The sequence below is a fragment of the Apodemus sylvaticus genome, chromosome 20 (assembly GCF_947179515.1).
Source record: "Apodemus sylvaticus chromosome 20, mApoSyl1.1, whole genome shotgun sequence".
NCBI classification, from domain to species: Eukaryota; Metazoa; Chordata; class Mammalia; order Rodentia; family Muridae; genus Apodemus; species Apodemus sylvaticus.
The window spans coordinates 21,305,392-21,320,647 of record NC_067491.1 but is presented as its reverse complement, the minus strand read 5'-3'; positions in this window follow the sequence as shown (position 1 = coordinate 21,320,647).

The following is a 15,256-nucleotide window of genomic DNA, read 5'->3' as shown; positions in this document are numbered from 1 at the left end:
AAAATACATTCAATTCCACGATCACTTATTAATGAATCTTAATATTGCACACTTACTAATGAATGTTAAGCAGTTATGTAATTAGAGCAAACAAGAGTGAATATATTCTATGTATCATTAAAATACCAGGCATTATGTTATGCTACTGTAAATGGCTTTATATTCTGATTTTTGTAGAAGACCACCTTATAACTGCTTTTACAATTAAACACAAAGTTACTCAGCTCTCAACTTTTATGACTAGTGATCTCTGAAGAGTTTCTTGTAATATGATAAATAATGAGACACCAATGCAATAAAAGCCACCCTCAAGCAGTTTCCTCAAGTCTGCCTTTTACTGGCATGGTGACATAGTATAAGCCATTTAATATCCCTAGATGTAGAATGCGAATTTACTCCCTAGTGTTACTCGACTGCAGTGTTAGGAGAATTAATTAGACAATGAATCTGAAGGCTCCCAGGCTCAGTAAAGATAGACACAACTGTAATGCATTATTTGCCTGTGAAGGAAAGCAATGAGAAAGCCTCTTTCCCTACTAATCAAAATTATTCCTACAGAGAGAGGGAATGTTAGCAAGTAAATTAAGACTATTTCTGATAGAGTTTCTAGTCTCACATATCCTAGGGCAGCAAGCAGGGAGAACAAACACTTTTCTCAGACAACTTAAATATATTTCACCCATTAAGAAAATGGGACCACCTCAAAGGCATAGTGAAAAAGATTTCATATAGTCATTAAAGCACAAACTTTGAAATAGATGGGGCAGACCACAATGAAACACACACACACATTCAATGTAAAGAAACCAGTGGTACCTTGAATGATCTCTGTGAGTGTGTGTGTGTGTGTGTGTGATCCATATCTACTGCTGTTAGAGACTTGTAATGAAAGATCATATTATACGGTGTGAGGCACAAAGCATATGTTCTAGAATTCATGATAAATGTGGATGCCTATGAGTGTTCATATGAATTTACACATCTTTAGATATGGATTAGCAGTGATACCTCCTGTCTTAGTCAGGGTTTTTATTCCTGCACAAACATCATGACCAAGAAGCAAGTTGGGGAAGAAAGGGTTTATTGAGCTTATACTTCCACATTGCAGTACATCACTAAAGGAAGTCAGGACTGGAACTCAAGCAGGTCAGGAAGCAGAAGCTGATGCAGAGGCCATGGAGGGATGTTTCTTATTTCCTTGCTTCCCCTGGCTTGCTCAGCCTGCTCTCTTATAGAACCCAAGAGTACCAGCCCAAAGGTGGTACCACCCTCAAGGGGCCCTCCCCACTTGATCACTAATTGAGAAAATGCCCCACAATTGAATCTCATAGAGGCACTTCCCAAAATGAAACTCCTTTCTCTGTGATAACTCCAGCCTGTGTCAAATTGACACACGAAACTTGCCGGAACAATTGACCCCTTGTCAACTTGACACACAAACACATCACTATTAAGCCTCAACCTTTACTTTCTTATTCATCCCCAAGATCTAAATTAATTTAAAAGTCCCACAGACTTTAAATATTAAAAGTTCAATCACCTTAAAATGTCCAATATCTTTAAAATTCAAAGTCTTTTAAAAATTCAAAGTCTCTAAACTGTGGGCTCCACTAAAATACTTTCTTCCTTCAAGAAGGAAACATATCAGGGCACAGTCACAACCAAAAGCAAAACTCAACTCCAATAGTTCAATGTCTGGGATCCAACTCACAATCTTCTGGGCTCCTCCAAGGGCTTGGGTCACTTCTTCAGCTCTGCCCTTTGTAGCACACAGCTTGTCTTCTAGGCTCCAGCTGCCTGCACTCCACTGCTGCTGCTGTTCTTGGTGGTCATCGCATGGTACTGGCATCTCCAAAACACTGCTATCTTCCACTGTAATTAGGCTTCACCAATAGCCTCTCATAGGCTCTCATCAGGGTGACAAGCCTCTGCTCCTATGCATGACCCCTTCAAGTCCTGGGCCATCAACTGCAACCGAGGCTGCACCTTCACCAATGGCCTTCTGTGGCCTCTCACTCAGCTGCTCTTCATGATTCCTTCATGCCTTCAAAACCAGTACCATCTGGGTGACTCTTACACAGTACCAAGTCCAGCCACAGCACAAAATACAACTGTGGCTATCTCTGGAACACACTCTCTGTGCTCTCAGAAAACACCTCCAAGAAGATTTCATCTCAGTGATGCTGGTCTCTTCTTAATCACCGCTAATTTCTTAGCTCCAGCTAACCAGCATCAATAGTCCCAGTAACACAAAGATTTGCTTTAGTGGTTCTGGTATCGTGTTACTCACAGCTGATTCTTCAGCCCCAGCTAACCAAAACCACAGAATCTTCACAATCAAAACATGGCCACTGTAAGCGTCTTTAATCTTCCCTCTGAAATTTCACAAGCCAGGCCTCCATCCTTTGCACTGTTCTTAACATTGTCTTCCAAGCTGCTACAGAACTTTCCACTGAGCTCTTAACATTCTAATGGCTTTTCTAGCTCAAAGTTCCAAAGTTCTTTCACAGTCCTCCCCAAAACATTGGCAGGTTGTCACGGGAATACCCCACTTCTGGTACCAGTTTGTCTTAGTCAGGGTTTCTATTCCTGCACAAACATCATGACCAAGAAGCAAGTTGGGGAGGAAAGGGTTTATTGAGCTTACACTTCCATGTTGCAGTTCATCACTAAAGGAAGTCAGGACTGGAACTCAAGCAGGTCAGGAAGCAGGAGCTGATGCAGAGGCCATGGAGGGATGTTTCTTATTGCCTTGCTTCCCCTGGCTTGCTCAGCCTGCTCTCTTATAGAACCTAAGAGCACCAGCCCAAAGATGGCACCTCCCCACTTAATCACTAATTGAGAAAATGCCCCACAACTGGATCTCATGGAGGCACTTCCCCAAATGAAACTCCTTTCTCTGTGATAACTCCAGCCTGTTTCAAGTTGACGCATGAAACTAGCCAGTATACCTCCTAAAGCAGGCCTTTCTTTTAAGTCTGTTTTCTTATGGATTGTGTCTTTATATTACCATTATTGTTCTTATAATTATCATTACTTATCACAGAGAGCTCTACATCATATCCAGAATTTTTTTTAAAGCTGCAACAATTTCTTGGCATGGTTAGTGTCTGAACCCATAGCAATGGAAAACTGCCATGTCTTTGGTCCAGGGATGGCCCACTAACCATTGCAACATCTTACTCTTTGGAGAATCATTGAAAATGATGAGGATGCTTGGGTTTTATAAGGAAGGATGGTTTCTCACTTAGACTTGGGTTGAATTTAAATATGCTACATTGTGAGCAAAGTGTTACCCATGCGAATCAGAACCAGTGATCAATCTTGTCACCCTGTCTTGTCTGGGTCCATATATGAGTATCTTAGCCTTCAGAGTCAGGAAAATAACTACTTTTTTCTTCTTGAAGGAATAAATTAAACTGGCAAAGACATAGTAGGGGGAGGGGCAGGAGGAGAAAGAAAAAAATAAAAATGTTATTTCCAACAACCACAAAAGTTCTTACCACACATGGAATGCAATCTCTGATAAGTGGATATTAATTAGCCCAGAAGCCCTGAATACCCAAGGCACAAATTGCATAACAAATGACTCCCATGAAGAAGTATGGAGAGGGTCCTGATCCTGGAAAGGATTGATCTAGCATGGGAAGGGAATATAAGGACAGAGAAAAAGGAGGGAGGTGATTGGAGAAGGGATGGAGAGAAGAAGGTTTATGGGACATATGGGGAGGGGGGGTCCGGGAAAGGGGAAATAATTTGGAATGTAAACAAAGAATATAGAAAATAAAATTATTAAAAAAAAAGAAAAAGAAAAAAAGAAAGAAAGAAATCATATTTGAATCAAGATTCTCCAGTCCATCTGATCAAGCCAACTCACTTCAAATTTACAACATAGGTAGTTGGTGAAAATGTTTAATTTCATTTTTAAAAGTTGGATTTTTAATGATCTAGTATTATGCAAATTTACCTTTGGATTGCCTGGTGTGGTTTAATGTTTATTACTGATTGTCAACTTGACTGGATCTAGACCTTCCTTAGTGACTTATTTCTGGGCATGTCTGGGAGGAGTTTTAAATTGGATTAATTTAGATGTATGAGGAGAAGTCCAACCTTGAAGATAGATATCACCATTGCAAGGGCTGGGGCTCTGAACTGAGTGAAATGGAGAAAGAAGCAAGCATCCTGTGTGTGTGTGTGTGTGTATGTGTGTGCGTGCGTGTGTGTGTGTGTGTGTGTGCGTGTGCGTGTGCGTGTGTGTGTGTGTGTGTGTGTGAGAGAGAGAGAGAGAGAGAGAGAGAGAGAGGAAGCATTCTTTTTTTATGCTTTGATCACAGATATGAGATGCACGCAGATACCTCATGCTTTTGCTGCCTTCCCGACTATAATGAAGTATATTCTTCCAATCTGTAAGCTGTTTGTAAATAAACCATTCCATCTTTAAGTTGAATGGTTTTGGAGGGGTTTGCAACCTATACAAATTTTGCCTCAGTGATGAAAATAATTCTGCTTTCTTTCTTATTGTTAGATTATTGTAGTTTTCCAGTTGTAACCCACAATAAAATTATTTTATTCCTATGAGGAAATTAGGATTTTCTTTTTTTCTTTTTTCTATTGGATATTTTCTTTATTTACATTTCAAGTGTTATTCCCTTACCCTGCCTTGCAGAAACCCCCTATCCCATCTTCTATCCCTGCTTCTATGAAGGTGTTCCTCCACCCACCCCACTCCCACGTCCCCGCCCTTGATTCCACTACAATGAGGCATCTTGTGAGCCTTCAGAGGAACAAGGAGCTCTTCTCCCATTAATGCCTGACAAGGCTGTCCTTTGCTACATATGTAGCCAGAACCATGTGTACTCCTTTGTTGGTGGTTTAGTTCCTGGGAGCTATGGGGGATTCTGGTTGGTTGATATTGTTGTTCTTCTTATAGGGTTGCAAACCCCTCCAGCTCCTTTAGTCCTTTCTCACCTCCATTTGGGACCTCTTGCTCAGTCCAATAGTTGGCTGCAAACCTCCATCTCTGTATTTGTCAGGCTCTTAGAGGGAAAAAAAACACAAACTAATGTACATTGAAAGACACAGAGGTGTATTCCAAGAGGAAAGAAGATATTATCCTTTTTTCAAATATTTTAATAGCATCATATTATTTATTAACCTCTTAATTTGATTGTAATGTCAGTAAAATTAATTGCCAAACTGTGTGTCAGATGTTTAATTGAAAGTACATACTTTAAAAAGCTGACAATATATTGAAACTTTTCCTGTAGCAAATATGATTTCTAGTTAAATCAATATTTGTAAAGCATTTTGATTTTTAAATTTGTTACAAAGTAATAATTGAAATGGAAAATGGCGTTAAATTAATTTAACTTTACACTTTAAAGTAAGTGGAAATGATATTTTTCCTGATTTCTTCCCTATTGATCAAAACTCTTGGAGGAATTAGAATTTAGAACGTATTTATCTTGATGATCATTTAAAATTAAGGTTGGTTTTTATAAAACTAGCAGTCGACATTATGAAAAGATTATCTAGTATTCTCAAGTAAATTGATGCCTTTATAAAATTTCTTGTTTTAACATAATGAAAACGTTTCTCAAGTTTCCCTTTGAAAAATCCACCACAAGGTGGCAGTCAAGAGAAGTCTATGGGATTTTATCCTGAAGTTTATGCAGAAGGCCTCAAGTCCTCTGAAAAGTTACCACACACCTGACATGTCAGTGTCCAAATCAGTACTTAAAAGTTGATGTACACTCTAATTAAAAATGATAATTATCCATACGAGGGCATCAGCAGGAAACTGAAAGTCCTGGACCTGAGCCAGACATCCTCAGTGCAATTCTTGACTTTGAAATGGGCTCTAATCACAGTAATTCTGTGTCACTATATTTTCATTTCCTCATGCCAAAATAGCAGTGGTTTTGTGTCTAGTAATGAAAATTAGATATCAGGATCATTAAGGGCCAGGTGCCTCCAGGATTCCATAGAAGGCTTAGAAAAATATGTCTTTTGAAACCAGACAGTTGTAGCCTCTGCTTTCTCTCACAGATATTCCCCAAAGCAGCTTGGGTTGGGCATGCTGGTGTGAATCCAGAGCAAAGCACAAACGTTTCTTGATTAAAAAGCACACTGACCAAGATAGAAACTTTAAGGATTTGTTGTTATTTCTATTGTTTTGGCCATGTTGAATACTGAACCCAGACTTTGGGTATGCCCAGCCGTGTTTTTAGCTTCTTCCAAAATTATTTTTAAACTTTTGAAAAATACCATGATCAATGGTAATTTGAGAAGCACAAGTCATGAATTTTCTTCTGCAGAAAATAATAAAATAAATAGGCTTAACCTTGGTTTGCATATTTATGTACAGCAGAAGGACTTGGTGTTGAAAATCAGTGACTAGGTAACCAGAAAACATTGTATGAATCTGTTTCTAAAAGCAATTTATGTTACTAATTTAATGAATCTCATTGCATGTTGTGAAGAAATAATTTGAAAAAAACCCATATACTTGGAATTCTAATTTGCAAATTAAATGAAAGGGTAGGAGTAACAAATTTCAGATTTTTACATCAAGCTATCAACTGGATGCATGCTACGAAAAGCTGTAATAAATGTATTCTCAATATTTACTCAAACAATGCCTGCTGCAATTGATGAATTTCTTCTCCTGTGCAATCGCTTTGTCTTCCCATTGGCTGTTCCTCTCTCTTCTCATTTAACATTTATAGAAATGGACTTTCATGAGTATAATTATGAAGACAGTTTTTTATACAAATGTTAGCATTATTAACCATGAATTAGTGAAGTTATCCATGGAAATTCTCAGCCCAAGGCAAGTGTGTCACACAGGGAAGTTTTAGCAAATTCTGGATTTGCTTTTTTTTTGTGGTTGAGAAATTTGCCTCTGCAACCAGGTGGAGGCAGTGTAGAAATGATCACTGTCTTACAAGACACACTCTGAAAATAATTTTTTGCATGTACATTCAAATTAAAATGTTCACTGTTCAGAAACAAGGCTTCACCATATTCCTTTTCTCAAACAAACAAACAAACAAACAAACAAACAAACAAACAAAAGAAAATTAAACTAGCCCAAATTAGATAATTGTTTTTCAAGACAGCATTGATTTCCCATGTGGGATATGATCTTCCAGTTAATTTATTAATAACACAGGACACATGGATATATGCAGATAAAATACTCATACAGATGAATAACTATATCAAAAATAAAGGAAAATAGGTGTTTGGGAATAAGATTATTGACATATAAACATAAGAACCAACCAATCGTTATTGCCTAGGAGTATGCTATTCAGCATAATGAGAAGGCTTGTGTTGAATAGATGCTGGAGTATTTGTGAGAGATTCCTTCAATGCTGTAGGTTTTAAAACATTTCCTGTTCCAAAATTTTTCCCTAAACAAGAAGCAAATTAGAGCATTTAAATAGATACCGGCAGCTAAGAGTGAGAAAATTCACTTACAATTAATGCCACTGTTAGTTAGCATAAATATTATGCACTATGGAATTGTAGATTCAGACAGGAATGAGATTGTGGTTCTTCACAATCAAAAATACATCTTCCAATACAGGCAGAAGGTAGGAGTAAGATTAATGTCAGGGGCAAGATGCTATGAGCAAACTCAGTTTTGTTCTGCTATCATTCTTGGCTGAATCCCAATGTTTGTACTCACTTAAGTAATTATTTAATAATAGTGTGCGTGTGCTTAGAGGAAATATTGTATCTGCCCCATGAGGTTGTAAAATCGACCATGGATAGCAGTGTGCTAACAAAGGAAGTGTGCAGTCTGTGTTCTTTTCAGTCAAAATTGACTGGGTTAACATTTAATATTCTACAACAGAACTTCAGTGATCTTGAACTAGGAAAGGCAAATTTATGGTCAAGAGTTTGGGGATTAAAGATAGGCTAATTTTGTCATGAGCAAAAGAGAAAAGCATTTAAGAAATAAACATTTCCTTCATTTATGAGCCTAGAGCTTAAAGGAAGCTGTTTATTTATGTGCAGAATTCCCATTAGCTAAATAAAACTGTCCACAAAGATAATGGACAATCTTATTTCCATCACTGAATCAGATTTTGTGTACATCACAGATGATAATGATATGTATTATATTGAGATATATAATATGCATATATTGATAACACACACACACACACACACACACACACACACACATATATATATAATATATGACTTTTCAGTATAAATTTACCTTTGGGTGTCTCAGTCACCATGGTTTCAACACTCTGTTGCTTTCCATATGTGTATGGGGATATCCATATATAAAATATTTTATGGGAAATACATTTTACAGATGATTTTTGCCTTGGCAAGTTTTCTTATAAAATGAAAGAGCTTTGCCGAAGGACAGCGATTGAACAAAGCAACTAGTAAAAGATAAGGACCACCAGACATCCAAATAACCCAAGACTGTTGTTAATTGAACATTTAATAAAAATATGTTAAAAGCTGCTTTGATAGAAGGGTGAAATGAGCGTATAAAGATTTATAGTGGAATCTTCTCAATTATGAACTCCATCCAGACTACATTTCCTTCTCTCTTTATATCAGTAACTTGTTTGGTCTATGATTTTCATGATTAAGGTTACACAGTTAATGCTGGAGAATTAGTAGGATAAGCTCTATTTGGTACAAGAAAGGATGGTGGCCTGAATAGCCACAGTTATATCCCAGATTGTAAAGCAGATTTTAAATGAGTGACAATTCAAAGAAGCTAGGGGAAATCAGTATTGGAAGGCATCAAAAAGCACTTGGAAATTCTGGGTAAAATGGAAATGGAAGCATCAATATAAGGCTGTTGGTGTCATAGAGCCACTATGGTATTCTATGATATCCTTGCTTTCTTCTTTTATAGACATGTAGTATCTGGAAGCTTCATGAACAAGTTCATCAGAACTCATTTATCTTGGAAGAAACTATGTTTAGTTTTAGTGTTAATTTAATTATTCCTTCTCAAATGATATGGTGTGTGTGTGTGTGTGTGTGTGTGTGCATGTGTGTGCATGTGTGTGTGTGTGTGTGTGAGAGAGAGAGAGAGAGAGAGAGAGAGAGAGAGAGTGAGAGAGAGAGAGAATGCCAATGTAATGAGAAAACTTTGTCTTTGATTGAGAGATAAGCTGTGAAATAAGGATGGAAATAGCTGAGCATGGTAAAAAACTGAATTAATCGAAAGGAGAATTTGAAGAAAGCAAAGGTGACTATAGCAAGTAAATAAGCAGAAATAAAAGATGCTGCTCAATTTTTATCCCTTATTTAGAAGAGCTGGTTCAAAATTTCTCCTAGAGCAAAGTGCTGATTAATAAAACTGTTGATATAGAAATTATAATTATATGGCTTGGCTGAAATTGTAGGCTGGGCAGGAATCATGTTAGACTATTTTAAAAACTGGGATTGAATTAAAATTACATAACTAAATGGTTTCATCCCTTTGATGTTCTGCATGTTTTATGTAGTGACTGAAAACATATGTCATTCTTTGCACATCAAGGCCTTCATTTGGATGAGAATGCAGTAAATTTTCTTGAGTAACACCATAGGTACTTGTTAGGGAAAACCAAAGGGTTAATAAGTATCACATCAGTGCTCATAGGACTATGCAAAAGCCTCCTATGATGCAGTCAGAAAGGAGAGCTGTGCTTGAGATACCACATCGTATTATCCTATTAGTGAATGTAAGAAGGAAATAGCTGGAAAGTGACGCAGGTGAAGCTTTGCTTTAGAATACTGTGGAGGGGCCTGTGCTGCCTGGAGAGATCATAGGTAAGGAGACCTAATATAGCTCAGCAAGATTTCCATGAGTGCTAATAGGGTAGATCACGGAGCATCCCAACAGGAAACTGAAGTGTTGCACGGTGGAACTCAAGATGTGCTCTGCAGCTGGTGAAAAGGCCAGTGTGGCTGGACCAGCCATGCCACAGGAGAAGAGACTGGCGAAGCAGCTGACTCTACGCTACGGACTATTTGTAGGTATGCCACAGGAATTTCTATGGGGGAGTCACTGGGAAAATTTGAACATGAGATATTTTTGCTAGAATGGCCCACCAAGTCTTTCTTGGCTTCAGGGTAGATGTTTGAAGGAGAAATCAAAGTAACAGTATGATATAGGGTATCTTGGAGTAAGTGGAATGGAGTGGAAGAATTGAGAAGTGTCCAGATTTTGGTTGTGTTTTTAAGACTGTGCTGCTGAGTTGCAGAGGTAGAATTTGTTAAATGAAAGAACAAAACAGAAAACCGAACAACCCTATTAAAAAATGGGGTACAGAGTTAAACAAAGAATTCACACCTGAAGAACTTCGGATGGCGGAGAAGCATCTTAAAAAATGCTCAACTTCATTAGTCATTAGGGAAATGCAAATCAAAACAACCCTGAGATTTCATCTTACACCAGTCAGAATGGCTAAGATTAAAAATTCAGGAGACTGCAGGTGTTGGAGAGGGTGTGGAGAAAGAGGAACACTCCTCCACTGCTGGTGGGGCTGCAAATTGGTACAACCACTCTGGAAATCAGTCTGGCAGTTCCTCCGAAAATTGGGCACCTCACTTCCAGAAGATCCTGCTATACCACTCCTGGGCATATACCCAGAGGATTCCCCACCATGTAATAAGGATACATGCTCTACTATGTTCATAGCAGCCCTATTTATAATTGCCAGATGCTGGAAAGAACCCAGGTATCCCTCAACAGAAGAGTGGATACAAAAAATGTGGTATATCTACACAATGGAGTACTATTCAGCCATTAGAAACAATGAATTCATGAAATTCTTAGGCAAATGGATGGAGCTGGAGAACATCATACTAAGTGAGGTAACCCAGACTCAAAAGGTGAATCATGGTATGCACTCACTAATAAGTGGTTATTAACCTAGAAAACTGGAATACCCAAAACATAATCCACACATCAAATGAGGTACAAGGAGAAAGGAGGACTGGCCCCTGGTTCTGGAGAGACTCAGTGAAACAGTATTCGGCAAAACCAGAACAGGGAAGTGGGAAGGGGTGGGTGGGAGGACAAGGAAAGAGAAGGGGACTTAAGGGACTTTCGGGGAGTTGGGGGCTAGAAAAGGGGAAATCATTTGAAATGTAAATAAATTATATCGAATAAAAAAAAAGAAAGAACAAAACAAACATAGATCTTTTTCTTGGGCAACAGACAAAACTAAGAGACCATTGGTTCAGTTGATACATGTGAGTCTATAGTGGCTGCTGAGAAATCAAGTGACAGAAGTATTTAAGGAAAGTTGGGTCTCAGAAGCTAGAGTCACCTTGTAGATGAGGGTAGGGGATGAGACATCCATGAAGGTCCAACGACTGGACATTGGAACACTCCAAATTTGATGTAAAAACAGGATGACAATTAAGAGGCACCTTGAAGGAGAAATCTGAGACCAGACAATGAAGGTTTGATGATGGAAAGAACCATCATTTGCCCAGAACTGCTTAGTTATGCATACCTATTGTCCCCTATATGAACCTCCTACCAGTAGTGCAAAGAGAGACTTACATAGCCATGGAACTCTTTTTTGTTCTTCTTCATAATGTTGTCATGTTGAATAAATCTATTTTTTATTATTTTAGCACATGTACATATTCTACATTCATATATATTCACTATGCACATATATATGTGTGTGCATGTATATGTGTGTATAATAAATATATGAATGTATAATATATACATGTATGAAAACTATATATAAAATGTGTGTGTGTGTGTGTGTGTGTTTGTGTGACAAAGGAAAAGGGGCACAAGAGAAGAATATATTTCTAAAATCAGTATTTAGATCAGTCAAATGCTAGTGCTGTAAAAAATCAACAATTATTCATGTTTGCACTTGGCTCTGTTGAGTCCATTGGTAGAAGAATAAGAATGGATGGAGCAATGGACAGAAAAAAAATCTGCCCATAGTCATTCCTGAAAAAACAAAGAGGGTAATGATACAGACCATAGATACGCCTCTAAGAGATTTGCAGAAAAGTAGCAGGAAAATAAAGTGAAACTAGGCTCGTTTCTAGATATGCTTTATGAGAAGAAAAACCTTTTAGATTTTTAAACAGAGCAGGAGACACTTTGGGTGCTGAGTATAAGACATGTATTTATAGCCCTGTGAGGACTCTTTAATAATGCCATTAATTACGGTGGCCGCACATGGGTACTGACTCATGCTGAATTAGTTAGCAGCATTAGTCACAGAATCTCACAATATGTCTGAGTGCTCACTTTTGTCCTCACTTTCTGTGCACTACAAGGAGGTTAAGTGACTTGCCAATGATCATCAAACATGTTGCTGAAGAAGTCAAGAATAAATCCTTAAGATCCTGACTCCGAGTTATTTATGTCACTGTATTTATTGACTTTAGCTTCTGCTTAGTCATTTGTTGGGCACATTTACGATAAAAATAATGAAAGGCAACACTCCAGTGCTTTAAATAGAGAATTTACTTTACACCCTGGCAGGATAGAAGCAGCATAAGTCTTTTAGCTACCCACTGGGTTTCTAACCAAGGCCTTATATCCATCAATCAGATCGTTCACTTAATTTTTTAGTCTCATTTCTATATATAAAATTAGTGCTACAATCTCTTACAGTATACTTTATATTATACGTTTTATCACTTCATGGGAATCATAAAAAATTGGCTAATTTTACTACATCTTTATAATCTGAGATCTTTATAATGCTCCTGATCTTATTTAAGAATCATTTAAGTGTGGGTTCTTAGTACTGTGTATCATAAGGCTCAGTCAGGAAGTTTGAAGCTGGCTATCTCTCTTCTTCCTAAAATATCAGATAACTTAGCTTCCTTTATGTGGAATAAAACTAACAATTCTGTCATTCTGGTAAGGTGAATGCATGTCACTTGACATATACACATGGGTATCTCATGCCATCTTGGAGAATTAAATCTCAGGAGAGAACTTGATTAGTTTTGTATCTATCTATCATTATAATCTGTCATCTATCAAAGCATCTATCTATCTATCTACATCTATCTATCTATCTACATCTATCTATCTATCTATCTATCTATCTATCTATCATCTATCTATAATCCATCATTATTATCTGTCATCTATCAAAACATCTATCATCTATCCATCTATCTCTATCTATCTATCATTTATCTATCTATCTATCTATCTATCTATAGGCTATTTATCTGACTTTAAACACTTGGTATTGTTATTGGGGTAGCTATGTCTTTGTCCAATATATTTTATTCAGTATTCCTTCACTGTGGATTATTTTTAACATCTGTATGCATGGATTATATTATGTCATGGCTAATATCAGGACAAACACATAAAAATAATTCTTATTTTAGAAATTACAGTTTTCATGTCTTGAGAATATAATTAGTACCTTTTCATGATTTCTTTGTTATTGAAAATAGTTTTTTCATACAGTATATTCTGATTACAGTTTCACTTCCCTCTACTCCAAGTTCCTCTCCACCTTCCTTCCCATCTGAATCCATCCTCTTTCTGACTCTCCCTAGAAAAGCAAACAACCTTCTAAGAGATAGTAATAAATAGCAAAATTATATATAACAAAATAAACAAATATTAATAAGAAAATATATGTAAACAGGAGAAAAAGAGTTCCAAAAAAGTTAAGAGAAACAGTGACAGAAGCAGAGACACACTCATTCATACATGTGGGAATCCCATAAAGACACAAAACCAAAAGACAATATATGTACAAGAGTTGTAGGGGAAAACTAAAATAACATAAAGTAAAAATATTCAAAAGTTCTGTTATGAAATTTCGGGACATAAATCTTTTTTTTTTTTTTTGAGACAGGGTTTCTCTGTATAGCCCAGGCTGTCCTGGAACTCACTCTGTAGACCAGGCTGGCCTCGAACTCAGAAATCCGCCTGCCTCTGCCTCCCAAGTGCTGGGATTACAGGCATGCGCCACCACGCCCGGCTTGGGACATAAATCTTTTAAAGATGATATTGAATTTGTCTTCTGTTGGATAGCTACTTTAGTGCTGGGCATCTAGCCTTTCCTGGATTAGTACAGTTAATATAGTAAAAATGACTATCCTACCAAAAGCAATATAGAGAGTCCAGGCAAGCTTTAAAAAATTTTATACAGTTCTTAAAAGAAAAATTTTCATCTTTATATATGAACGAGAGAGAGAGAGAGAGAGAGAGAGAGAGAGATCAACCCCCCTAGGACACCTAAATACTCCTATATATTAAAAAAATTAAGTATCAATATTTGTGAGCTACAACTGTACTATAGAGTCATAGTAATAAAATCAGCAAGGTCTTAGCACAGAAACAGATATATTAATTATGGAATGAACTGGAAGAGACAGACATATATCCATATCCATATATCTTCGAATGCATGACTTTCTATAATGGAGTCCAGAAAACTACACTGGAATAACAACAGTATCCTCCAGAAATTGTGCTGTTGAAATTGGCTAGATGCATGGAGAAGAATTCAAATAGATCCATATTTATCACCTTGCACAAAACTCAACCCCAAATGCATCAAAGACTTCATTGTAAGACCCGATACTCTGAATCTGATAAAAGGGAAATTGGAGAATTGTCTTGAACTCATTGGCACAGGGAAAGGCTTCCTAAACAGAATGCCATTAGCATAGGCACTGAGATCTACAATTAATTAATGGGACCTCATGAAACCAAAATGTTTCTGTACAACAAAGGATCCAGTTGTTAGGGCAACACAGCAGCCTATTGAATGTGAAAATATTTTTACCAGCCACACACTGAATAGTGGGAATAGCAGAGAAACATTTAAAGCAATGTTCAACATCCTTAGCTATCAGGAAAGTCTTAGCTATCATGAATGTCTTTGAGATTTCATCTTATACCTATCAGAATGGTGAAGATCAATAAAACAAGTGAATACTCACACTGCTGAGGATGTAAAGTAAGAGAAACACACATCTATTGCTGCTGTACGTCTAAACTTACGAAGCCACTACAGAAAACATTCAAGATTCAGCTATACAGTTACTGGGCTTAGACTCACTGGATGCTTCATCCCACTACACTGACACTTGTACAAACATATTCCTTGCTGCTCTGTTCATAATAGCCAGCACTTAGAGACAACCTTTATGTCTGCCAATGGATTAAGAAAATGTGCTATAGTTACATAATGCGCTATTGCTCTACCTTTAAAAAAATGGCATCAAGAAGTTTTCAAATTGCTGGAAGTACAAA